The sequence below is a fragment of the Cricetulus griseus genome, chromosome 3 (assembly GCF_003668045.3).
Source record: "Cricetulus griseus strain 17A/GY chromosome 3, alternate assembly CriGri-PICRH-1.0, whole genome shotgun sequence".
Taxonomy (NCBI): domain Eukaryota; kingdom Metazoa; phylum Chordata; class Mammalia; order Rodentia; family Cricetidae; genus Cricetulus; species Cricetulus griseus.
The window spans coordinates 146,311,849-146,338,523 of record NC_048596.1 but is presented as its reverse complement, the minus strand read 5'-3'; the positions used below and the strand labels follow the sequence as shown (position 1 = coordinate 146,338,523).

The following is a 26,675-nucleotide window of genomic DNA, read 5'->3' as shown; positions in this document are numbered from 1 at the left end:
AATGAATTAATTGGGCCGGTGAGATGACTCGGCCAGTAAAAGTGCTTTTATCCTACAAACCTGACTACCTGAGCTCAACCCCCAGAACCTATGTTTTAAAACATAGATGTGGGGCTGGAGAGGTGGCTCAGCAGTTAAGGGTTGTTCTTCCAGAGGACCCTGGTTCAATTCCCAAAACCAACATGGCAACTCAAAACTGTAACTCCAGTTCCAGGGTTTCTGATACCCTCACACAGACATACATGATGGCAAAACACCAATGCACATAAAACAAAAATAAATAAATTATGGGGGTGGGAATATAGTTCAGGGATGGAACACTGCCTAGCAAGTATAAGGCCCTAGGTTCAGTCCTCATCTCTGGAGGGAGAAAAGAAAAAAAAGCCTAATGTGGTGGCACCCATCTATAATCCCATCACTCCTACGGGCAGATAGGAAACAGAGACAGGAGAATTCCCTGGAGTAGGGTGATCAGCAAAAACAAGACAGCCCCCTGCCTCAATGAGTAGGAGAGAACTGAGGCCTCAAAGTTGTCCTCTGATCTGCACACACTTACATACATACCATATACACACCTAAAAAAATACCAATGAATCTGTTAAAAGAGAAAATAGACAAGTATACAGACAGATTTCTTTTTTTAAAAAAGCATGAATACAGAAGACTTCTGCGGGCTATGCCAGCTGGAGGAACAACTCCTGCCTGGATGCAGCAAGATGAATAGAGACTGAAAACACAACCACACAGGAGGTCTTGAATGCCATGGACAAGCAGGGCTTCGTCCCTAACAAACTCAGCTGCACTGAAGGTTTCTGACTGGGGATGGCACCATTGTCTGTCAGTCTGGAATCCTGGAACTTCACCTGGGTGGCAACACCATCTCTGTCTCCCCCCATAGTATTTTGACAGGATGGAGTTAGCAGTTTCAGAAGCAAGGACAAGTCTCTCCTACCTCCCAGCATTTCCAAGTACTTCCAGCACACCTGTCTAGTTACCCTGCTTAAGAAGACCTACCTCACCTCATCCTGACCCCCTGCCCCACAGCATCCTGGATAGCTGGCTGGGCTCTCTGACAGTCTCACCACCTCTCAGCCTGCAATCCTTATCACATTACATCTGCAATGACATATAAATCACAAGAACAACACCTGGGAAGAGCACTGGGCTGGCGGCAGGTTGAGATGACAGCAGACTATATGTCCTAGATAGATTAGAGACCCTCAAGAAAAGCTTAGTTAGCCACATGTCTTCTGGGTGGGTGGCATTATATAGTAGAGGTCAGAAATAGAAACCAAAAATGTTTTGTACTAACTCCATACAAAAACAATTATGTTGGTAAAGCAGGCACAGCTGGGTCACCAGAGGGACTAATTATAAATCTCTATGTCTCTATTAACACAAAAATGAAGGAAAATGTGTAACCTCCCCAAATGTCATCCACAGAAGTTACTTGCTAATTTCAGGGTTTTGCTTTCTTTTCCTTCAATGTTCCAATCTTTACTTCCCCAGTAATTAGCCAAAGCTAAAACTTCTGCACATGCAACTGTCTTGATTCTGAAATGAATACCAAGGCTTATTACACACAGTAGAGATGCATATGGAAGCATTCCTGTCTACCCCAACCTGGCTTCTTGAAGAAAGGGTGGAATTTCTTGCCCTTGAGCATTAAAGGACTAACAGAAAACAGATAGTGTTCAGTAGCCAGCAGATGGAAAAGGTTTTGCCAATTACAATTAGTGGAAAGCAGAGAAAAACCTAACAATGTCCAAGAGCAGAAATAACTGATATTTCCCAGTGAAAGATGGGAGTAACTTCAAATGAGTGCCAATGAGCTTTATTCTGAAAAATGGAGTTGATGAAATGAGAAACGGCCTATCCAGGTAGAGGTGAGGAAGAGCCCACCTCAGCAAGGGATGTCATGGTAGTAATCATTTCACTGTGTGTTCGTTCATATGTCATCAAACATGTGTACATCGAACACCTTAAATATTTCTTTCTTTCTTTGGCAATTATATTTCAAGCCAGGAAAAGAAAATATCAAAGAGGCACTGGTGTTGTTTGTGTATGGTGTGTGTGTGCCCTCCCATACATGCATATGTGGAGGCCAGAGGTCAACTTGAGTGCCTTCCTCTACCACCCTTCATCTTATTTCTTTAGAAGCAGTCTCTCACTGAGCCTGGAGTTCACCATTGTAGGGAGACTAGCTAGCTGCTCAGGGAGTCTCTGGAATTTGCCTCACCTCCCCAGTGGTATGGTTCTAGGCACATGCCACCGCACTCAACTTTTAGGTGAATACCAGGGATCTAAAGTCAGGTCTTTGTGCATGCTCAGCAATCACCTTACCCACTGACACATCCCCCAAGATGCACACTGGTCTTCCAGGTTTGTTGTTCTTGTTGTCTTTCATGTACTAAAAATATGGAATGCTTCAGGAATTTGAGTGTCATCCTTGCACAGGGATCATCTCTGTATCATTCCAATTTTAGTATATGTGTGCCGAAGTGAACATGCACGCTCGTGCTCAGAAGACAGCACCTGGAGGACCATAGCAGGCTTTGAATTTGAGTAGAACTATTGGAACACATACAGAAACCCACAGCTCCTGACCCTTTCTAATTTCCCTATTAGTCTAGCTAAGGGCAGGTTGTGTGTGTGGGAGGGGAGGGGCAAGCTGACCAGTGCCTCTGGAGAAAGGTCAAAGGTTAGTGGCACATTTAGCATCATTATTTTTCATTACTCCTTGTTCAGAGCTACTTTCTCTATCATTTCGAGGAAGGGTCCTGTAAGTGTTTTTTGTTTTTTGTTTTTTTCAGGATTACTCACCCACCATGACTTTCTCTGCACCTTGTTTCCAGCATTCCCCAGTATAAAGAAGGACAATAGGCCAGAACAGCTCACAAAGAGGCCCACAAAGAGAAATGCTGCAAAGGGCACAGTCAGGTCATAAACTCTTGCAGCCCTATCTGTGCCTTAGCCCTGCTGGTCTCTAGGAGGCACACAGCTCTCTGAAGTGAACGATGTGATGCCTGGTCATTGCTACCAGAAAACCAGAGGCAGGTCATTAAAGTCTGAGCCTCTTTTTCCTCATCTGCACAAGCAGGGGCTGTTATCAAATAGTTTCTGGTTTGCAGACTTGTGGGAAGATGAAATGGAATCTGGGTAATCTGCAAACTAAAGTCTCCCTGCACATTGGCAATTAAGATTATTTTAGCAACCCTTTTTTAAATCTCTTCTTGACCATAAATGTATGGTCACTGTATCAGATTTGAGATAAAAGGAAAAGCTGGACCGAAGGAGTCTTGAGTGATACTTCCCCAAGCTCAGCACTGCTGGCCATGAGGGCACTGCTCCCTTCTCTGTGTGTAGAAACACACACACACACACACACACACACACACACATACACACACACACACACACACACACTCACAGATCAGGGCAGCCCTTCATTTCCCACAAATTGATTGCCTGGCCTGAGGGTAAAACCTGCTGCGACTTCTCCCTAACTGTCACATCAGTCCTGGGAGATGCTCTGGTCCCTAGTTACAGATCAAGAATCTAGAAGTCATATGACCAGAGCCTGGGCTCTGGGCTAAACAGACTGTAAGGTGGGGACAGGTACTTCTCTGGGTGTCTTTTCCCCACCACTCTGATACCGCTTCTCCTGTGATAGCAGCTGCTCAGCATCACCCCCTTGTCTCTCCATGTCCTGCCTAACAGGAAAGAACCCAAAAGAAGGGAGATGAGGGGTGACAAGGATGTCACATCCGCCCACATCACACTCCTGGCTGTGCCTAAGCTTATCCACTCCCGGCAGTGACCTCCTCTCTCTTTCTTTCATTGAAGATCTACCAGCCACCGCCTTCTCTCCAAGGTGGGCAGGTGCATTTCTGACATTCCCCTGCAGAGATAACACAGAGAGATTCAAACTTTTCCTATAATGATTCTTGGCTTTATTTTTTTAATCCAATTAGCTTTAAAATAAAACATGAAGTAAAACCTCTGCTCCACTATTGAACCAGAAAAGAGATTTCTCAAGCTGCAGGTTAACTGACTTCATGATTATTGAACTGCATCAACGATGAAAGTTCAGGGACCCACCTCTGGCCCCAGGCCCCATTGTGGGCTGTTATTCACACACAATTGACTTCTAAGACGTTTTCAGGGAGCTCCCTCCTGCTGCTCCACTGATGATTCAAAGATAAGAAAGGTTTGCTTTCCCCAAGCCATTCCCCAGCCACACAGGCAAAGTGGGACACAGATTGTTAAAGAAAATGAGGATGACAAGAAGATTGGCTGTTCCCACTTAAACTACACCAGTGTTTCACACTCTGGTCTGGATCCTGTTCTTAGATTACCCCATATCATCTTTGTACAAGGACAGAGAACTGAAAAACCCTGTTTTGCAGAAAAGGAGATGGGTTCAGATTTAGTAAATGGCAGTCGTGATGCAGCTGGTGTGTCTACTAAGGTCATGTTCCCTAGTAGAGCAAGTTCACAGCAGATGGCTGGTAGCTTGACACATTGATTTGCAATGTATATGCTGCTCCTCAGACTCTGAAGAAGGGATGAGGCCCTCTTGTGGGACACATGAAGCTCTCTGAATGTCAAGACCCAGCCAAGCATTTTCCTGACTGGGATTTGGACTGTGGGGTACCCAGGAAGCAACTGTTGCCTTGTGCATGCTAGCAAGTTGTCTGCGCTCCTCCACCCCTCCTATGCCTGATTGGGAAAGGAGTCCAGCCATCTTAGGTGGTCTTTGCCATTCATTTGAAAAGGAGACAAGTCTAAAGACCCAGACAGACCCAATAAAGACTGACCCCTGACCCACTTGGAAGAAAGCTCTCTCTATAGGCCGAAGAGACAGCGAGGATGTCCCAGTTCTGACCTCAGGCACCTGTCACTGGGCCCCAGATGCCATCTACTGGGGATGTTTTATGGTTTCCCTGCCTGGCACAGAATCCATTTTCTTCATAAAAGCCTTAGGTCCAGCCACCTTTGCCATTTAGACTGGGTCCTGGCTCTCCTGTGCTGCATGGCAGAGTGGCATCTCAGGCATGACCTGGGGAGGAAGTGAGGAGACCGCTGGCTCTCCCACAGCAAGCTGGGAGAAGGTTCCAGGAAAGGATTAAGGAGCTGTAATCATGACCTGGAGCAGCAAAGGCGAGTAATGTCTGCTAATGTTACAGCACCTTAAACCAAGCTGTAAAACAGTTGCTTAAGGTTACACAGGCCAATCACAACACACACAGCATGAACGCTAAAGCATACTTTGCCAACAATACTTCATTATGTGAAGGCTCAAGCTCAGTGTCCATTATTTTGCTGGTGTTGTTTTAAAACAGCTTCTTTAGAGATCGCCCAGTAAGTATGCATTCTAGCTTACCCACATTATTATTTATTGAGTTCTTATTACCTATCAAGTTCAGCACTAGAGCTGCAAAGTGGGAACCTTTGTTCACCGTGTGCTGAGGACACTGACTTCAATGAGGGAATCGCTATCCCTGCCATCTGAAAAAAACAAAAACAAAAACAAAAAACAAAACAACAACAACAACAACAACAACAAAAACACCCCACAAAGCCAAAGCCAGGAGAAGAGGCTTTGGATCACGTTTCCTGCTTGAGATGGCAAAACAATTCAACCATCCAAGAGCAGCAAGGAAAGCACTGCCGGCCTCACCTCTCCCTGGAGGGAGTGGCGGTTACTTTTGAAAACTGAGGGGGAAAGTACCTGAAGCCTGGAGGCTTCTTGAAAGCTTTAAAAGCACCAACCGCAACTCTGTAAGGGGGAATAAGAAGAGGGGGCCACATATTCCCACCCACAACCCCAAATGAGCCAGCCCTCAAGGAAGCAGTACCCACGTGCATTCTAAAGGAGTACAACACAATGCTGGGCAGGGGTCCACGAGGCAGACCACGCTGACCCAAGACCTGCCTAGAGAATACAGCTCTGTGTCAAGGAGATGACCCTGGAGATGCAACCGCACGGAGCCTCAGAAATTAGTAGGTGGAAGGGACAGGGAGATCTCTCTCTCTCTCTCTCTCTCTCTCTCTCTCTCTCTCTCTCTCTCTCTCTCTCTCTCTCTCTCTCTCTCTCTCTCTCTCTCTCCCTTCAAAACAAAAAGAGAAATACCAACTTCGGATCAGGGATTTTCCACTTCAGTAACAATTCAGGCTGTCAGGGAAGAGACCAAAGTGGAGTTTGCGAGTCTGCGGTGTTCCCTTACCAGCTTCATGGTGGAATTATTCTGTTCCCAGTACCACAGCATCACGCTCATCTTACTTCAGGGTGAGGAGGGAGGGGAAAAAAGGAAGGGAAGAAGAAAAAAGGAGCCGAAGCACCTGCCAGCAAAGTCCTTGGTCTGGCCCCGGCGCCAGGTCGTCCACTGTTCTGCAGCCTCTTGGGGCATCCCTGGCAGGTCACGGAGGTCACTTCTCCCAGCCCTGGGGAAACCCAAGGCAAGAGCAGAAGCCCTATGTCCACACTTCTTGAGTGCCGTGCTTCCTCAGCGCGATCCAATAACTCCCCTATGCACCAGCAAGCAGGCAGACGTTGGGGCCCCTCCGCGTGGTGGAGGGCGGGGGGGTGCACCGGCCACTGTCGCAGAGCCCGGTGCAGGGGAACGGAGAGCAGCCAAGCCCAGCGGGGAGGTCCTTAACTCCTGCGAAGAGGGCTAGGGTAGGCGGGACAGCCTTGGGCAGGAGGGCGGGCTGCGATCCCGAGAGGGGGCTGTGGCTTCCAGGACCATTCTGGTTCTTAGCCAGGACACCAGCTTGTATTCTCTTCCAACACGTGCTCAGCTCCATCTCACTTTCTGCATCAAACTCACCCAAATTGTCTTGTGGTACTCACTGGCACCCCAAGACAGCTGGAATCTAGATTGTGGCTGTATGATAGACACAGGCATGCAACACACACACACACACACACACACACACACACACACACACACACACACACACACACACACACACCCACCACCCACCCACCGGCTCACACCCTTGAAGATATTTATTTCCTGCTACATGAAGGTTGGAGCTTGGATGTTTTCAAACACACCTGGCAGCTGCAGGAGTGGCCTGGCAGGGGAGTAGGGGACAGGCAATGACATAGCTTTCAATGCTTTGTTTCCTCTTCAGTGTTCTCTACCTGCTGCAGGCTGGGTTATACTTTTCTTTCTCTGAAACTTTGGAGATTGGCACCCTCCCCCCCCTCAATGACCCTGGGCACCCAGACCTCAAGCCCAGTGTCTGACTTGGGCAGCAGTAATAGTCGAGGAAGGCAAAGCTGCCTCCACAGAACTGACAGAGTTGGACTAAGATTCTTGGAACCTAACCTATTATATGTTATTTCATGTTATTATATGTTCTTTTCAGCAGCCAAAACTTCAAAATGAGAGAAAGTGAGAAGACAGGTCCCAATCTTTTGAAGAATGATTTTTAAAACAGACCAAGTAGAAGAAAATATTTCCCTATAACCTCCATCCTTCAGGATTTTATTTTTCTCATTAAAAATAAGTAAGTCAAATTTAAATTAAAGTAGTTAATTAATTAATTTAATTTTAATTAAATTTCTTTGGCTTATTTACCTGCACTTTCACCTCCATCCCTGACTTTCTGTGCTCCAGCGACAGTTGCCTTTGGTCTGTGGTTAACTTATCAAGGTCCTTCCCACCTCACATCTGACATTTCCTTTCCTTGGAACACTGTTCCCCTAAACTCACCTGTGGTCTCATTTCTGGGGTCACCTGCCCTGAAGGACTTTTAACCAGTGTTAATGGAGCAACTTTCTCCTCCTCCTCTCTCCTCTATTCACATAGTGTCATTGCTTCACTATGGGGCTCACCGCTAACTTGGATTTTTCTACCTTGTCCCACTAGACAGGTTCCAACCATAACTATTTTGTCCCCCTCTAGTGTCTGCCCTACCCCTAGCACCTGTCACAGTGTGTGCCCTACAGTGGAGTTACCAGGTCTCTGCAACTCAAGGGTAGGCATACACCCTAGAGGCGAAAACATACCACACACACACATTTGGAAATGCATGCTTTGTATTAAAATAGACATATAGACAGAAGCCAAATCTTAAAATATCTTTATTTTCCAGAACTAAAGCTTGACAAAAATCTTATTGGCTAAGACAGCAAAGCAGTGGCTAACTATTGCTGTTTTATATTTTGGTCTAGGGGGCCATGGTAGTGGGGAGGAAGGCAGGAGGTCAGAGCCTCTGTGTGGATGCTGCCAGCCCAGGGGCCCATGAAGCATTCACTAGGGAAGCTGCTATAGGCTCATCACACTTCCTAGGAAAGTGACAATCCTCCAGAAAGTCGCTGTAGAGTCCCAGTCATTGGCTTTGCTGGTCAGAAAGGGAAAAATACCACTTATGATGCAAGGAGGAAGGAGGAGAAAGGCAGAGACATGAGGTATACCTTCCCAGTTTCTATATGGGGACTAAAGTGGGGACTTGTCCTTCCATGCTCATATGCAGCAGACAGACGCGCTGGCTCTTTCGCCTTGAGCCTCTATGGTGTAGTACTTTCCCAGTCTCATGTGAGGTCCCAAGAAGTAGGAAGATTGCCTTTCTGGTATGTGACAAGTAGGGGAGCAAGCAGACACTGTACAGCTGAGCCACAAGGAAGAAAGGTATGCACAGCCTGAGAAGTGCTCACAGGTGACAGACTTTACCTAAAAAAAATGAGGAGCATCTGTGGAGCACCCATACCAGAGGGTGCAGGGATGAAGTAGCATGGCAGGGGTGGAACAGTCAGAATGAAGACCACTGAATGGCAAAAGTTGAGGATTATCACTTGGGTGAGGCCAATGAGGTCCCTGCAAAGGCAGGGTGTCATCTTTCATAAACTAAGAGCAGTGTGTCCAAACTCCTGTTTGGGGAAGACCCTTCTAACAATGGGACACATTTGAAATGATAGAGGCTGGAGAGAGAGAGAGAGAGAGAGAGAGAGAGAGAGAGAGAGAGAGAGAGAGAGAGAGAGAGGACATTTGAAATGAACAAGGCATGAGTACCTAAGTAGAAGATACGTGCGGCCAAGACCAGCTGTTGGTTGTGTGCCATGAGTGGCTCCTGAGGCTGACAGCTGTGAATTTACCCCAGCAGGTGTCAAGTCTCTGCAGATTTGCAGACACCTTGCCTTGGGGAGTGATTCAACATCCACCAATCTGCCTCTACAGCATTGTCTCCTCCTTCCTCTCATTTCCGTAGTCCCCAGCCATGGCCTTTGATGTAAGTCGGATATTAGCCTGTGTGGGTGACATGGGAGAGTACTCCACTTCCTCCCAGCTGGTGGCCTCTTTTCCAGTCCTGGCCTTCTGACCCATCCCCTGGGTTTGTCAACTTAGTGCTGACCCTTAGAGGCTGTGACACTCTCCACCCGCAGTGTGACCTACCTCCTAAGTTTGGCCTCTCCAGAACTCTCTTGATGACAATGCAGCCTTGGTACTGTGCACTCCTGCAGACTCAGAGCCTGGGCCTGCATTTCCTGTGCTGTATTCTAGGCATTTCCATCTCCATACCACTCAATGCTCACTGATTCCTTCCTGTTCACTATGAATTTGCCCATCTGCCCTGCTCTTTTAATGATTAACTCTTCAGGGAGTCAGAGTTTGGAGCTCTTGATCCTCAAGGCAGGGAGAAGAGGGACAAGGCCAGGAGGGAAACAGCTGGTGGCCTGCCACCCCCAAGGATAACACAGCTCCCTCCTTAGGAGAGAGAGGCCCATCCATGGAGTTGTTTGCCTCTCCCCCACCCTAAAGTGGTACACCTTCATGCTAGTGCCTAAACTCTGTCTGTGCCTGATAAACTAATTTGTGTCTAGCTGTTAATAGCTTAATGTGTTTCCCAGAGGCAATGCTTCAGTTTAACAGGGGTCTCCCACTCCTTCAGCCAGACCAGTGAATGATGGGGAAAAGTGCAGACAGGGTAGGGGTGGCTGGGGGAGTCCCTTCAGATTGTTACAAATGCATGTGTAGCTACCTCTGAAGCTGGCTGGGGGATGCCATCTTTTACATGGTCTAGAATGATGATAGAAGAAACAGAATTGGCGTTATCATCTGAGGAGGAGGAAATAAGCTTGGTGGTGGGACATTGTCTCTCATTGCAGGTGGCTGGACTTGAACAGGAAAACCCCAGAAGTGCTCTGCACCCTCTGCCAGTAGACATCCTGGACATCTGTGCTGCTGAGTGGGACCCAGGGTACCTTTGGAGACTCAACACAGCTATGCTAAGAGGGATTTTATAGACTTAGGTTTAAAGAGGGAGTGACTGACTCTCCTCCCCCAACTTGGAAACTCCTTATAACTGAGTGTAAACGAGGTGGTGGTGGCACACACCTTTAATCACAGCTCTCAGGAAGCAGAGGCAGGCAGATCTCCATGAGTTTGAGGCCAGTCTGGTCTGCAGAGCAAGTACCAGGACAGCCAGAGCTACACAGAGAAACCTGTTTTAAAGAAAATAAAAACATTAAAACAAAACAAAAAACGTGTGTAATGCAGGCATGCCTGTCCAGTATCCTATCTCTGTGTGACTACCATATTCCAGTCAGGAAAGGTCGTGCCCTCCCAGGGACAATGAAAGTAACCCGTGTGCAGGCATTTTCACAAGTGGATTAAAGATTCACATCAGCCTTCCAACACATGTAATCATAACACTTGAAAGGCCAATACAGGGAAATTGCCAAAGCGTTAAAAGCTAGCCTGGGCTACATGGTAACTTCCACCCAAGCCTGAGCTACAGAGTGATGCCATATCAAAAGGTAAAACTTTAAATAGTGGTGAGGAGAAATCAAAGGAAGAAAATGTGTAAGAGTGAAAAAGAAGCCTTATGGAAGTATACAGTCTGACAGCTGGTCAGCTTTCAGACCTAGAGTCATAATGAAGAAAGCTCTAATTCTCCCTGAAGGAGGACTCTTATCTGCAGCCTGGGGACAAAGAGGGCCAAGAGCACAGGGGATGCATTCTCCCCCTCCATCAGCCTTTGAGGGACATGAGTATCATTTCAAAAGGTCAGTCTGAGGGCATGGGGACTGCTGAGGTTGTAGGACAGGGAGAGTTTGAGAGCTAGTTTTAAGGCTTTCAGAAGAGTAAACAGAATGTCACACTGACAGGCCCACAAATAAATGACACCTCCCTATAAATAAACTGTGCCAGCAAGGGATTCTCCTGCCTCAGCTCTCGTCTGACTCTTGAGATGAAGTTAATGTAAAACCTTCTTCCCAGCACACACATTGAATGCCAGCACCTAGCATGTTCCTTAACAGAGCTGATAGTGTCATTTCCTGCTCACCACACAATCCAGACCCTCTTTTCCTGCAGCAGTGGAAAGTTAGGCAGTGACAGAGAGATTCTAGGTGGACAGTGTTTCCCACAGTCTTCTGCTTCTACTGGACTGCTTTCTCTTCTGAACCAGGCTATGTGTTCTCATATATCCATATATCCAACTGTTCGGGCTTTCCCTCAGCCTCAGCATGGCTGTTCCTGCTGGTCACTGCCCTGCTAAGTGGTATAGTGATGACCTTTCAGACCCAGAGCAAACTTAACTTTGTTGGTGAAACTCTCTCAGGCCTTTCTCTGCACTGGAGCTATCCATCCCTTCCCTGTCATCCTCAATACACCCTCTGTCCTTCCATGGTCTCTACAGTAGTCCACTATTGACAGGGCAGGTTCTTGGGCTGAACACCAGTGTTGACACTATCACCTCTAGGTGATACATTGCCTAGGAACAAGTTCTCCATCTTATCCAAGTGCCCACTCAACTACCTGGCTTGTCCTTGGCACAGTTAAACAAAACTACTGAGTCCAGAATGGTGAGCCTGAAGGAAGTTTAAAGATCACCCCATTTCATTTCCTGATTTTCTGGAAAAACCTGGCGCCCCTGTACAGAAATCTTCCTATGGTATCATAAGAAAGGCACTGAAATAAACTCAAGTGAATTGGGAGGCTGGAAGTGCTGGGCCAGATGGCACCCAATGTGGCCCAGTGAGATACTTTAAATCCTCACGAGGTCTGTAGCCTTAGTGTATGCTGTGCACACAGAACCTGGGCATGTATTTCCTTTCCCTGTAGCTAGAAGGCAAGGCTGGAAAGTAAGCACTGTGTCTTTTGTCTCTATAGATCTCAAGACAGTGCTGCCCACTGAAGCGTCTGGGAATGGGGGAATCAGTGACTGAAGACTCACTTGAAAGCTCCAGGTTAGGTGGTGTGTTTTGGCTCATTTGAGGCCAACAAATCTTCCCAGAGGAGGCAGCATGCTTCCCAACCAATCTGAGAGTTGCCAGGTACCCCTGGTATTTATTTGCTCAGTTCAACACCTCATGCTTTAGGGCTTCTCCACTACCCTCCTGCCCCATTACCTCAAGGAGGCAGATAAGGTTTGAAGTTGTGCAATCTCTGGGTAACCTCTGACCCCCCCCCACACTTTGAAGGGCCTCTGAGTGGCCAGGCCTCCATCCCCCAGTGAAACTCCTATCTCTGACTTAGCTAAGTGTCAGGGGACGACCTTTGGGAAGTGGCTTAAGGACTTGGTTTAGCCCTCTCTGTCCCCTTAAGTGGGCCAGAGGTTCATGTAAGGTCCAAGGAAAGTGCTTAAAAGAAAAAGTAAGAGCCCTGATATGTCAGTGTGGGCTAAGAAGCCTGAGCAGCTCTAGATGAAGCATGCTAGGTTGCCAGTTTACAGCAGCCATTACCCCAAGCTTGGTTTGTATAGAATGATTCAAAAGAACTGCTTGGAAAGGAGTTGTTCAGGAGTTCCCTGGGGTGTACTGGGTTGTGGGGCTCTGTTTTCTGTGCCTGTGATTTAATGGAGGAGGGGACAGATTTGGGGAGTGGTTGTGGATTTGGTACTCACTGTAGAAACTGCCCTTTTGGGAGGGCTTAGGTCCTGCCCCGATGATATGGCAGACTTTGGGGATCCCCTATGGCAGGCCTCACCCTCCCTGGGGAGTGGAGATGGGCTGGAGTGGGGGATTGGTAGGGACCAGGGGATGAGTGGAGAGAGAGAGCTAGGCTTGACATGTGAAGCAGTCTTGTTTCTAATTTAAATAAAAATCAATTTTTTAAAAAAGAATCTGCCCTTTCATTTTTGTACAGTTCTGGTCCCTAAGAGTTAGAGTTGGAGGTTTAAGAAGCAGCATGTCTCCCAGAGGAGTGTTTGTGGTCAACACTTCCTGGGAACTGCTGGGGACAAGCCCAGCCCAGCCCTGCAAGCCTCGGCTGTAGGAAATCCAATGAGTTCTCACCCAAAAGATTTGAGACTGACCAACCAAGCGAACACAGTGGAAAGGAATTAGAAACTGATGCCTCATGGAGACCTTCCGTCGGATAAAGCAGTTGATAAACTAATTACATTTTTTCCAGTACCCTTTTCTCCCAGGAGGTAGAAACACAACCATATGCATACACACATAAACACATGCACATGCAAACTCATAAACACATACATGCACACACACACACACACACACACACACACACACACACACACACACACACACACACACACACACACACACAGCAGTGTGTATAACCTGCTCTTGGGATTTCTTCCACCCACAGGCCAGGAGATGGTACCTTCCACAGGGAACAGGTGGAGCTGGTACTTGGGTCTGGGCCTCGGGATGCAAGCTGAGGGTAAACAGGAAGAAAGAGACACAGCCCCAGACAGTGTGTATGCAAAATCACTTTCGATTTGAAAGTCCACAAATGACCATCCTGGAAATCCCAGAACAGAGGCTATTGTTTAGCAAAGGAGACCTCTCAGTGCAGCTGCTGTCTGCCTTTGGCTTCCACATTGGCCAGTGAAGCAGGGCTGGTCGTTGTCACTGCTGCTGGGTTGGCCTGGGCCTTTTGGGGCAGTCCTCAGTTCCCACATCAGAGCTAGAGAAGAGCTCCCCAGAGTCAACTCGCCCTTCTCTGCAGCTCAGGCCACCCCGAAACTTCCTCTTGGTCGTGTTCCAATGAACATGAACACCAAGAACTCACCACAACTCAGTTTTATGTTTGCCAAAGCCCTGTCAGGTTGGTTACCCAAGCAACTAGTCTTTTTTCTTCTTCTTTTTAAATGTTTTTATGTGTGCATGTGTGTGTGTGTGTGTGTGTGTGTGTGTGTGTGTGTGTGTGTGTGTGTGTGTGCGCGCAGGCAGGAATATATGTGCCACAGCAGCATACGGAGGTCAGAGGGTGACTTTGGATGTTTGTTGGAGGTCTTCTGCCGTGTTGTAGATAGGGTCTCTTGTTTGTTGCTGAGTTTGCCAGGAGAGCTGGCCTGTGAGCCTCTGAGAAATTCTCCTGTCCCCACCTGCCATCTTGCCACACAAACACTGAATACAGACACACGATACTGAGAATGAGACATTGTACAGGTCCAGTGTCGTGGTGTATGCCTTTAATCCTAGCACTTAGGAAACAGAGGCTAACCTTGTTTACATGGCAAGTTCCATGCTAGCCAGGGTTACACAGTCAGACCCCATCTCACCTCTAGTGGCACCTCTAGTTTCAGAGGATATGATGCTGTCTTCCGGCCTGTGTAGGCACCATATACATACACATGCAGGCCAACAATCATACATATAAAGTAAAAACAAACAAATCTTAAAAAATAAGTTGAGTAGCTTTCTCAGAGTCACACAGCTACAAAGAAAGCCCCTTGTATTCCTACCGAATCCAGCTGCAGGGTCTTCTTCTTAGCCCCTGAAGTTCCCACTCTCTTCAGCACACTCCACTGTCACCATGTGACCAGGGCTCAATATATAAACAACACACTGCAAATGTGGTCAGCTGTAGGGTTTTTGGCAAGTAAGAACTGTTGCCCTGTCTGGTGGCTTTGCTGTCATTGTCTTTAATGACTGACATGAATAATGAAATTCTATCAGAAGAAACAGATTCTTTCTCAGGCCTTGCAATTCCCACCCATCCTAGGCACTGTACCTGGGGCAAGTCCCCCAGCCTCTCTGTGGCTTAGTTTCCTCTGTCAGAGAAGCAGGATCTTTTTTTTTTTTTTTTTTTTGAGATATGGTTTCTCTGTAGCCCTGGCTGTCCTGGAACTCACTCTGCAGACCACAGCTGTCCTCGAACTCACAGAGATCTGCCTGAGATTCCGAGTGCTGGGATTAAAGATGTATACCACCACCACCTGGCTAAGCAGGGTTATTCTTACCTCTCAGAATGTTCTGAAAGTCAGGGAGAACCCACATGCCAAGAGTCTTAGAAGCTGGTTCCTCAAAGGTGGTTGGGAAAGCTTAGCCTGCTCAACAGCTCACTGTGTGTCTTAACTGTGCAGGAGTCCAAGGAGTCTTTCCCTACGAGTGAGGGTTCTGGGGGCTCCATGAAAGAAATAGGGAATGGGGTTCAGTAGCTATCTTATTCATGGGATGCATTCCTATCACCCTGCTCTCCAGGAAATGCCTGACACTACAGATAACACCAGAGCCCATACATGCTACATTTTCCCCTATAACATACATTGAGGATAGTTAAATTTATACTTGGGCACAGTAAGAAATAAACAACAATGCCCAATAGTAGAAGGGAAGATTTCTAATACAATTAAGTAGAAGTCCTTATGTTGGATGTACACCCCCTTTCTTTCTCAAAATGTGTAATTCTCCATGTAATATTTTCAGATCACAGTTGATGGTAGTAACAGATTTATTTTTCCTCATGGGATCTTGCTATGGAGCCCTGGCTGATCTGGTAACTTGTTATGTAAGGGCAGGTAATCCTCTTGCCTCAGCTTCATGAATGCTGGAATTATAGACATGCACTCCTGGATCCAGAGGATGGTGGGTTTCAGTTGAAACCACAGAAGGCAGATCTGGGAGTAAGGCAGGACTACCATGACCTCAGGACTCTTGGGGTGTAAAGATTCTTAAGGCTCCACTCTAAAAACTCACCTCAGGACATGTTCCCCAATTTCCCTCAGAGAGCTCCCCACTTCAGAGCAACCATCAGATGCCATGTACAGTTTGCAACGGTCATCAGCCTGTGCTTCTACTATTATGGTTATTAATCCAGGGACCACAGAATACAACTGGGGATAGAGGCCATGGAACTCCATCAGAACCATGACAACAGACCTTTGGTGACCTCTTTCCCCATTCTTGTGTCCTACACACAGTCTGGTTCATATCTGCAGGCTCCTACAGAGTAATACCAAAAGCCAAGGTTTGAAGGATGGCTCTCCAGATGACAAGTGCTGCTCTTCATTCTCACAGGGGCAGGTTGGGGTGAACAATGGACAGGTCTCACACATAGGCACAACCAGAGAGAGTGGGCCTCTCAACTCAGACACCACATCTATGTAAGATGGTCTGGGACTGCATCACACCCTGTCAGTAAGAACTGCTAGAATGTTTCTGTGTGTTCTTAGGTGGTCTAAGATCTTTCTATAAATCACCATCCTCAATCCCATAATGACCTTTTGAAAATGGTACTCTTAGTTTTCTACCAGCATTGCAATATCATGTACCAGCATTGCAAGTGTGGCAGTGTTGAGCAAACTGCCAATCTGTACATAGCTCATAAACACAGCTAGAGCTTCAATACCACTTTGTGTGACTCGGAGCCCAGTGTAAGGTGCCTATTTGCACACTGTCCTTGAGGTTCTTTCTTCCACCCTGTGGAGGCCACACAGAGCTAGCCTGCCTCAGGACAGCCAGGGACACTGCAGGTCTACCAAAGCAAAGGTTCTCAAAATGGGATTTCAAGCAGTAGCGTCAACATCAGACTTTTATCACAAATGCAAATTTCTAGACACCATTCTATACCTACTGAATGAGAAACCTGGTGGGTCTTAGCAATTTGTCCTAACAAGCCTAGCAGCCAATTTCAGCACCTGCTAAAGAGCAGTTCCTCAAGCTGGAGAGATGGCTCAGAGGCTAAGAGAACTTTGTGCTTTTGCAGAGGACCTGAGTTCGGTCCCTAGCATCCATACATATGAGATAGTTGAAAACTTCAAAACTCCCTGTAATGTTCTCTCTCTCTTCTCTCTCTCTCTCTCTCTCTCTCTCTCTCTCTCTCTCTCTCTCTCTCTCTCACACACACACACACACACACACACACACACACACACACACACATTGTGTCTAAGGCAGGGCCATTGAGAGGAAACACAACCAGCTGTAGATACAGTGAGCCACCTGACTCTTCATCTACCAATGTCCCCAGTAACCAGCAAGGTAGAAGTTGCTAAAATCAGGGAGGGAGCTAGCAGTTATTCCAGGAGGGAAGAATAATCATGAGGCTTCATAGTCTCAGAGTTAGAAAAACTAAGGCTGGTCACTTCAGATGAGAGTCAAGACAGAACGAGTGGGAGGACCTGAGGTCCAGTGGAGTTGTGGGGCAAAGATCCATAGTCCACGCCTGGCCTTGAACATACACTGCACTGTTTCCACCATTGTCCCATGCAATATCTCATTTCCCTACCCCTCACAAAACCATGCCTTCTCAGAGCACAGCGAACATGCAAGAGCTCTGCACGCCCCTCTCTGGCTGGGCCCTTGCCTTATCAAAGACCATCCTAGATGGCCTACTTGTTATTCCCTCACCTGCACCCCACACTTTCTGCCCTTCTGTATACATTTCCATCTATTCTCTGCTATTCCTTCCTCTAGCCTGTGGTGGCTTCACAGAATTAGACTGCATGGGGACAGCTCTCAGATACTTAAGGACAGTGGCCATGCTTTTTAGTCTCTTCTCTTGTCAGAATAAAAGCCATGCTTTCCCCCAAGTAATTCCTTTTTACCTCTTCCTGTGTACTTTGCTGTCTCAGTCCACCTCTGAAAAGGCTCTGGAAGCTTCTCTAAGCCAGTGCCCAGAAGCCCTCATCTGCCACTTTCTGTTAGCCAAGCTCACCAAATTCCACTTAATTCAAGTGGAGCAAAGAACACACAGTTGAAGGAGGTAAAGAGCCCTTTCCTGAAGAACAGGTAGGGATAGGAAACCCTTCCTCCTTCGTTCTCATCCTTGTCCTTAGAGGCAGAACCCAGGAAACACAGCCTGCTCCTCAGCTGCCTCCCTGCTTCTGCTTTCTCCAGCAAGTATTCTCCAGACTTACCTCGCCTGCCTTGAGAGAGGCTTGAGCTCAATGTGGAAGCTCAGGCCATGCATGCCTGCCCTCTGTGGTGTGGGGGAAACCCATTTCTCAGCATCTCCTCAGTTCCCAGAATTGGGGGTGGGGGTGGGGGTGGGGGTGGGACATGTGTCATTGTCCAAGCTGGATCCCTTAGCTTGCAGTTGGTAAACATCGGCCAGGCTCTCTGTAATAGTCTGGGATCAAGTCTCTCTACAGGAAAGTAGACATCTTCCTGGGACAGATGGGCTATTATCTTCCAGAGGAAGGCCTGGGGCTAGGTTGGGAGCCTGTAGATCTGGGACAGAGGCCCTCAAGTGCTGTGGGACACAGGTAAGTTCTTCAGCAAGGCTGTGTCTTGCAGCTTCGCTTGCACATGAGGATTCCACAATGCCTCTCTTGAGACTGAAGAGGAACACACAAGCACACACGTGAAAAGGGTGGCAGGGTCTGGCACACGTATGTGTGTGTCTGTTGTTGCTATTGGCAGCTCTGCTCTATACAACTGGATGAGGGATCAAGTCATACGTGGCTGAAGGGTTTGAGGTCTTGTAAGGACATTATTCCCTCACGGGACCCTAGTAAGTCAGGAAGAAGATGATGATGATGATGCCAAGATTTCCCATGAAACTGTGAAAGTGAAAACAAACTTCAAAGCCCAGGAAGACCAACTAACACCCTGGGTCACAGAGAAGAGCTGAGGTTATATGCAAGAGCATGAACTGCCTGTCTTGAGCTCTTGGGCTCTTGTCCTACTTCCTCTCATATCATGTAGCTGTCTATTAATATCAGATCTACGTGCATGCTCTAGGACCGTAAATGCACACAGTAGACAGCTTTCCCGAACCCAGAGTCCGACATACTCTTATCCTGAGTGCCTTCTAAGGAAGGGGTGTCTGTATCTTTGCATGGCTGACCTAGCTCTGGTGCCAAGTCCCTGCCTGGGGGATGAGCCAGTATAGATGCTAGCTTACTGCCTGATCCTGTGTACCCCGATGGTTCAGTCCAGATTCCTACTCTGACCTAGTGTTAGAACTGCAGCAAGTGGGGTACTAAGTATTCCTGGGGTACACAACCATCTTCTTCTTCAGGCACCTTTGTAATTTCTGTAGAAAGGCCTGATCTAAGCCCATTTCTCCCAGGGCTTCTGAACCACAGGAAGGCAGGGTGGGAAGAAGGTGTACCTGCCTGCTCCAGATGCATCTCTCAAGAGGCCCCCTAAAAGGAGATTCCCCTGGATTCATGTCCGGAGTTAGGAAGCACCAAGCTTCCTGAAGCAGCTTCTAGAATGATCAGCTTTTTCCACCATGACCCACCAAGGCCTGATAAGCACCATCCTTCTAGTCTTCTAGCTTAGCCTTGCAGCTGGTCGGCTATGGAATCCAGGAAACACTGCTGTTTATCTCAACACTCCTCTGGCTCCAGAAACAGCATGCCCACCTTTTCCAGAGACACTGGAACTGGCTCCCTGAAGCACTTATCAGCTAAGATGTTCCAATGACATCAGCTTTCTCAGAGCTAGACAGATCCCACCACTTCAAAGCCTGGTTTGTTTCCTGGGGCCCTCTCCCCCAGTGCACTCTGCACACATGGACAAGTCTTTAGTCCAAACAACAATTAAGCAGAGCTCTTACCATCTGCAGGCCCTGCCCATGCAGAGTCTTCCTCATTTAGGCAGAGCCCACAGTGCTGAAGATGTCCAAGGAGAGCCTTTAGTAAAGAGGCACTGTGGGGGCTGAAATCAACCTGCTACCTGGCATGATCCTGTGAACTGAATCTGCATAGGCAATAAGCATCTCTTCAATGACCACTGCATGTCAGGAACTGTTCTGGGTGCTGGGAGGGACAGTGACAACAGAGGCAAAAGAAGCACCTGTCCTCTAGAAGCTGAAGTGCCAGGACAGCTAATGGCAGAGCAACACGCAGGTAGAGATATGGGAATTCCTAAGAGGACAAGCTAGCCAGCTAGAGGAGGGGGAAGCATGCTCAAGAGGGGTTGCTCAAGGAGGGTGCCTGCAAGCAGAGACTTGAACATGGCAACAAGAAAGCCACAGCTGACCTGGGAGAACAGGAGTCTGGGCAGCAGGGACAGTAGTACACAGGCTCCAAAAAGAAGAGTTCAAAGTGCCTAATAACAGAAGGCAGGATAAGCCAGGCTGAGGGCTAGAGAGAGGAGGAGGAGGCTGTCTTTAGGAGCAAGGTTCAGCCAAGTGATCTGGGCAGGACCTAGTCCTCAAAATGTGGTTTTGTTCATCCATCAGTTAAACCATTTCCACACTTCTGAAAACTTGGGAGGAGGAAGAGATGGAGGTGGAGAAGATGGAGGTGACCATTTGCCAGCCTCCTTCTGAGTTCCGAGAACCTAGCATGCTTACTATCTGGCCTTTGATCAAGAGAGCATGCTTATAAACCTAAAACAGACATCTAAAGGGTGGTAAACTACAGTGCCTATAGGAAGCCACTGGAGGGTTCTGAGTAAAATGGTAGCACATCCCAACATGCCCCTGTCAACACTGGCTCCACCACAGAGAAAGGGCTACTGGGGTACTGAGTAGGTGACAGCAGGGAAAGGACACTCTGAGGTGAGTAGGGGCGGTTAGTGCAGTGTGGAGTGATGACAGCAGGTGTGGAAGGCAGCTGAACAGGGTGTGAGGAAGGGAGCGGGGCACTTTGACCGAGCGGCCAGGCACATGTTGGTGCTTTTTGCCGAGATGCAGAAAACCAAGGGAGAAACAGAATGTGGTTAGGTTTGGGGGATCAGGAGATCTTCTTAGGTGGTGGTTAGTCAGTTTGAGACAAGGGTTATACACCAGAGCAGAGATACTTAGTCACACACACAATGTGCACACACGAAACATACAGAACAAAGCTATCCTGACACTGCCTGAGAAAAAAAGGGGAGGGTGTGTGTTGAAAACTGACTCTTACAAGGGAAGCATTTAATCTTGATTTTCTAATGAGCTACAAGGACAAAGCTTTCTGTTTGTTTCTCCTGTTTCACTGATAAGAAAAACAGACCTTAAAGGTTGAGCAGTTTTCTCAAAGTTGGACAGCACTGGATCTCAGAGGCAAAGCCACGTGTTCAAGTTTCTCTACCCCACATCTGACTTGCATCATACATGTCTACTCAAATGTGTCCTTCAATCTCCCAGAAGGATTTCTACTGCCCAGAGGCAGTAAAATGTACTTGTTTCTTACCACTGAACTTAATAAAGTCAAAAAACAAATTTCTATTATAATAATTATCCCTACCACAAAATAAATGCAATAATAAACTCATTAAAATGACAAGTAGAAAGGAAGAGAAAGTGACTATGTTCCCTGTCCTTAAATACTGCCATAATGGACCACTGTGGGGCTGTTCCAAGGCTATGCTTACCTGCTGTACAGACAGCAGTGATTGGTGTCTGTGGTCTAGAACTGTGGGTCTAGAAATACAAGATGTACCACCAAACCAATGGCCTCTGTGGCAGGAGATGAGTTAATAATTAAAGAGGTTGCCGGGCGGTGGTGGTACACCTTTAATCCCAGCACTCCCAAGGCAGAAGCAGGCAGATCTCTGTGAGTTTCATACCAGCCTGGTCTACAAGAGCTAGTTCCAGGACATCCTCCAAAGCCACAGAGAAACCCTGTCTCAAAACAACAACAACAACAAAAATTAACGAGGTGGCATTTGTTAAACTAGCATTCGAGAATCATGTGCTTAGGACTGTAATCCATCTCCTAAACACATGGCCATGTCTGACTCTCACTTTTTCTACAGTGAGTAAGCTGAGCTGCCTCACTCCAGAGTCATGGAACTGAGACTTTAACCCAGGTGAAGTCAACCCCAGAAGAGATTTCCAACTCAGTGTATTTTATGCCTGGAGGATAATTAAAGCCCACTAGAAGGCAAAAGGTATTCAGTAAATTGTGTTTGTGTGTGTGTGTGTGTGTGTGTGTGTGTGTGTGTGTGTGTGTGTGTGCCTATCTGTGTCTGCCTGTGTATACATGTCATGTCACACATGTGAAGGTCAGAAGACAGTTCTGTAGAATCAGTTCTTTTCATCCAACTTTACATGGTGTGTGGTGGTTTAAATGAGAAATGTCCCTGTGGTCTCAGGCATTTGTGCACTTAGTCTCCAGTTAGTGGCACTGTTTGGGGAGGTTTGGGAGGTATGGCCGTCTTGAAGGAAGTATGTCACGGGGACAGGCTCTGATAGTACATATCCTTGCTCTACTTCCAGTTTACCCTTTCTGCTTTGTGCTTGTCATTAAAGATGAGAGCTCAGCTTCCTGCACCTGCCACATGCCTGCCATGCTGTCATGCCCCCACCCTACTCTTACCCTTCTAGTGCTGCAAGCCACAACAAACTCTCTCCCTTAAGTTGCCTTTGGCCACATGTTTTATCATAGCAACAGAAAAGTGACTAATATACATGGGTTCCAGAGATTGAACTCAGGTTGTCAGGCTTGCACACTGAGCTATCTTGAGATAAACATTTCTTTAATGAATCAAATATATGGCTAGGGAGATGGCTCAGTGGTTAAGAGTACTTACTGCAGAAGCTTGAAGACCTGAGTTTGAATTCCCAGAACCTGCATAAAAAGCAGGGTACAGTAAGTCTTTGTAAGCCCAGTGCTGTGGGAAGCAGAGACAGGAGGACCTCTGTGGCTTGCTGCCACCAACCCAGTTCCAGATTCAGTGAGCAATCCCATCTTAAAGGAATATGGCCTCAAGTGATAGGATAAGACATATGGTGTCCTCCCTTGACCTCTACCTCTTCACACATGTGTGCATACATCATGTTTATGTGCACACGCGCGCGCGCGCGCGCACACACACACACACACACACACACACACACACGATAGCTAGATAGGTAGATAGAGAGTATATAAAAATAAAACAAAACTAAAGGACCAGTTAAATTGCGATGAAAACTAAGGAGAAAAAGACAGAATAAAGCAAGCCAGCCAGGAGCAATGCATCTGTTCGTGTAGATGGTGACTGTTCACTCAGCAGATCCTCACAGGACTATAAGGAAGTTCAGAGGCTGAGAGTGGAGCTTGTGTTTCATGCCCTGGAGTGGATGTTACAGGCAGGAAACACTCAGAGTGCCCTGATGCCATCATGCAGACTCTGCCTCCATTCGCTTGACCTGTTTGTTCAACTTGTACCAATATTCTTGTTCTGAAGGTGGAGAACTTGTGGGGTATCTGATCCCAGAAAACTACTGTCCTTGTCTTTTACCAGTCTCTTTCAGCTTCGATTCCTATCACACCCACTGGTAGACCCCCCTCCCCCCACTTTTTTTTTGGTTTTTCAAGACAGGGTTTCTCTGTGTAGACCTGACTGTCCTGGAACTAGCTCTGTAGATTAGGTTGGCCTAGAACTCACAGACATCTACCTGCCTCTGCCAACTACTGGGATTAAAGTTGTGCACCACCACCACCACCCAGCACTAAGTAGATTCTTTTTTTTAAAAAAAAAATATTTTTTAGTATGTATACAGTATTCCATCTGCATGTGTCTCCTCATGCCAGAAGAGGGCACCAGATCCCATAATAGATGGTTGTGAGCCACCATCTGGTTGCTGGAAATTGAACTCAGGACCTTTGGAAGAGCAACCAGTGAGTGCTCTTAACCTCTGAGCCATCTCTCCAGCCCCACTAAGTAGATTCTTAACTGGAGGCTCTGGTCTCTAGCCATCTCGGTGATGAAGATGCTATGCACACAATGGGCAGGGAAACAGAGGGGAGGAAGGATCCATTTGTTCTGTTGGATCTCCAAATAAATATGTTATCTTAAGAAAGTTAGAAGTTACACTGCCAGATTAGCTCAGCAGGTGAAGACACCCGCCACTAAGCCCAACAGCCTGAGATCCATCCCCGGGACCCACATGGTAGAAGGAAAGAATCAACTTCTTCAAGTTGTTCTCTGACTTCTACATGCGTGCCATTCCACCCACCATCCTTAAGCCACCAAAACCACCTCGGTGGCATTTGGCTAGACTCTGAATGCCCTTTTCCCTCAGCAGCTGTCACAGAGCCCTGCTCAGTAAATTCAAGCCTTGTTTTCAGAAACTAGAAGGATAGTGCTGGTGTTTTTCCAGGCTCGTCATAAAACAGCATTGATTCATTCACTTCCACTTTTACACAGGGGGAATGGTCCAGCTTCTCAGCTGCTGAGGAAGGCAGGGTTCTTCCCCAGGCTTTGCACAACACCCTCTCATTCGGTTGTTATGTGAGCCTCACCCCTGGCCCTGCCTCCACTTCATGGGTCTGCCCCATCTCGCTGTGTGTGTACATAAGGTCTTCAAGCCCTTTCAGCCAAAGAAAACAGCCATGTTCTGATAGTGGGAGGCAGGACATGCTTCCTTGGCATGTTCATCTGCCAGGATTCCTGCTTGCTATGTGTGTTGCTGAGTTCTGATATCAATCACCATCTTGATAGGTGGAGACTAGAAGAGAAAATACAGATGGTCTCCTATTACTGTTTCCTGTTCACATGAGACATTTAGGAACCAAGGTCTTTGTCAGCATTTCTTCCTTGCTACAAACAGACATCGAATGCCCACTATGCTGGATGCACTTTCTATGCACCTGCATTAAGGACAAAGTGGGGAACGTGACAGGACATCCCACCTTAGCTTATGGATGAATGCAGGAAGGAATCATCACAAGTATGGAAGTGTGTTATGCTAATGGGAACATGGCATCCAAAGGCCATATATGGTTATCTTGGCGTAGAGGAAGATGGCAGCTTTGTTGGTAAGAACAGGGAGTATGACAGAGAATAGGTAAGAGCCACTGAGGCTGTGCAAAGGCCCTGAGACTAACGTCAGCAAAGTACATCAGAGGGATGCAACAAAGTCTGAGGGTGTGAAGAGCAAAGCTAAAGATCTCAGAAAGCAGGCAGGAAGCTGGGGCCTACTTGGGGCAGGCTCCTCATATCATCACAGAGATTTGAGTCTTCTCCTGAGAGTACCGGGGAATCAAGGGGCAGTATCAGGGAGGTGTATGAGGGGTGTGTGTGTGTGTGTGTGTGTGTGTGTGTGTGTGTGTGTGTGTGTGCGCGCGCGTGTGTGCGTGCGTGTGTGTTGTGTGTGTGTGTGTGTGTGTGTGTGTGTATGTGTGTGTATGTGTGTGTATGTGTGTGTATGAGATGATAGATTGGAGATTACTTATTCATTTTTGTGTGTATATACATAGCCAAATTACATGCGCATGCGCACACACACAGTGTATGTGGGTGTTTGTCCATGTGAATGTATGTGCACCACATGTGTGCCTGGTGCCCTCAGGTCAGAAGAGGGTGTCAGATCCCCTGGAACTACAGCTACAGATGGTTGTGACTCACCCTGTGGGTACTAGGAACAACCCAGGTCTTCTGCAAGGGCAGCTAGTGTTCTTAACTGCTGAACTATGACTCCAGCCCACATGTACATATTTGTAACTGTACTAGGGTTTGAAAAGCACTTTGCTGTTAATATGTATTTCCAGCCTGTTTTTATTTTGAGACAGAGTCTTTCTAAGTTGCTCAGGTTGGTCTGGAACTGACTACAGAGCCCATGAGTTAGGATTACATGATGGAACCACCCTGCCTGACTCGAGGTTTTAGAAGATTATTGGGGAGCTAGAGAGATGGCTCAGCAACTTAGAGAACTTGTTACTCTTGCAGAAGGTCTGGGTTCAATTCCTAGCACATGCATAGTGGCTCATGGCCATCTGTAACTCCAGGTCCAGGGGCTCCAATACCCTCTTCTGACCTCTGTAGGCATCAGGCACACACATGATACACATATATATAGAGAGACAAAACACTCATACATATAAAATAAATCTTTTTTTTTAATGACCAGAGTATGAAGATGCCCTGAGCTAGCAAGAGTGTATGGGTGTGAGAGGAATATTCCACCATGGACAGTAGGTAGGTAAAGATGGGGAGAGAAATGGGGTCACTTGGAAGCCAGCATGAGCCTGAACTACAGAGTAGGATGATGGTGAGGCAGGAATAGTCCCTAGGCACAACATCTGAGCTGGTCCTCAAAACAGACCTAAATGGCCCTACTCCTCCTCAAGGAGATGACTATCTGAAGTGAATATGACAGGTAGGGTGACAGCAGATTGGGTATGGAGCAGCCATTATTAGCTCTAGTGCCCCAGGCTCCCAAGATACTGATTTTGTGTCCATTGGAGCTGGCTGACATCACTGAGGGCCTCTACATTGGGTGCTCCAGAGCATAGGTCAGACTGCCCTGCACAGGGAAGGCTGTCTACATTAATGCGTCCTCTGTAGAGCCCTTCATCTAAAGCTGCCCCACCCTTCTTGAAGAGCCTCACTCTTCTTTTCCCATGGCACCTGAGACTTGTTGGCATAACATCATTTATTCTTGTGTGTGTGTGTGTCTGTGTGCATTCATTCACACATTTTGTCTGTATTTTTTCCTCCCCAAGAATAACTTCCAAGACAACAGAAACCTTGCCATTGCTTGTGTGATACATAGTAGGTACTCAGTAAGGCTACCCACACCAGCCTAGACCCTGGACCTAGGAACTGAGTGGGCCCCTTGGTTGGGTTTCAGCAGTCGCTTCTGGCTTATTCTGCTTCC

The 26,675-nt window shown here is 47.3% G+C and overlaps 1 protein-coding gene and 1 pseudogene across 11 annotated transcripts in view; both read right to left on the bottom strand.

The window, feature by feature from the left end:
- Nucleotides 1–26,675, bottom strand: part of Nav2 (neuron navigator 2) — a 356,301-nt gene that overhangs the window by 289,608 nt on the left and 40,018 nt on the right. The window lies entirely within an intron of this gene.
- On the bottom strand, nt 2,413–2,511 carry LOC113835126 (annotated as a pseudogene).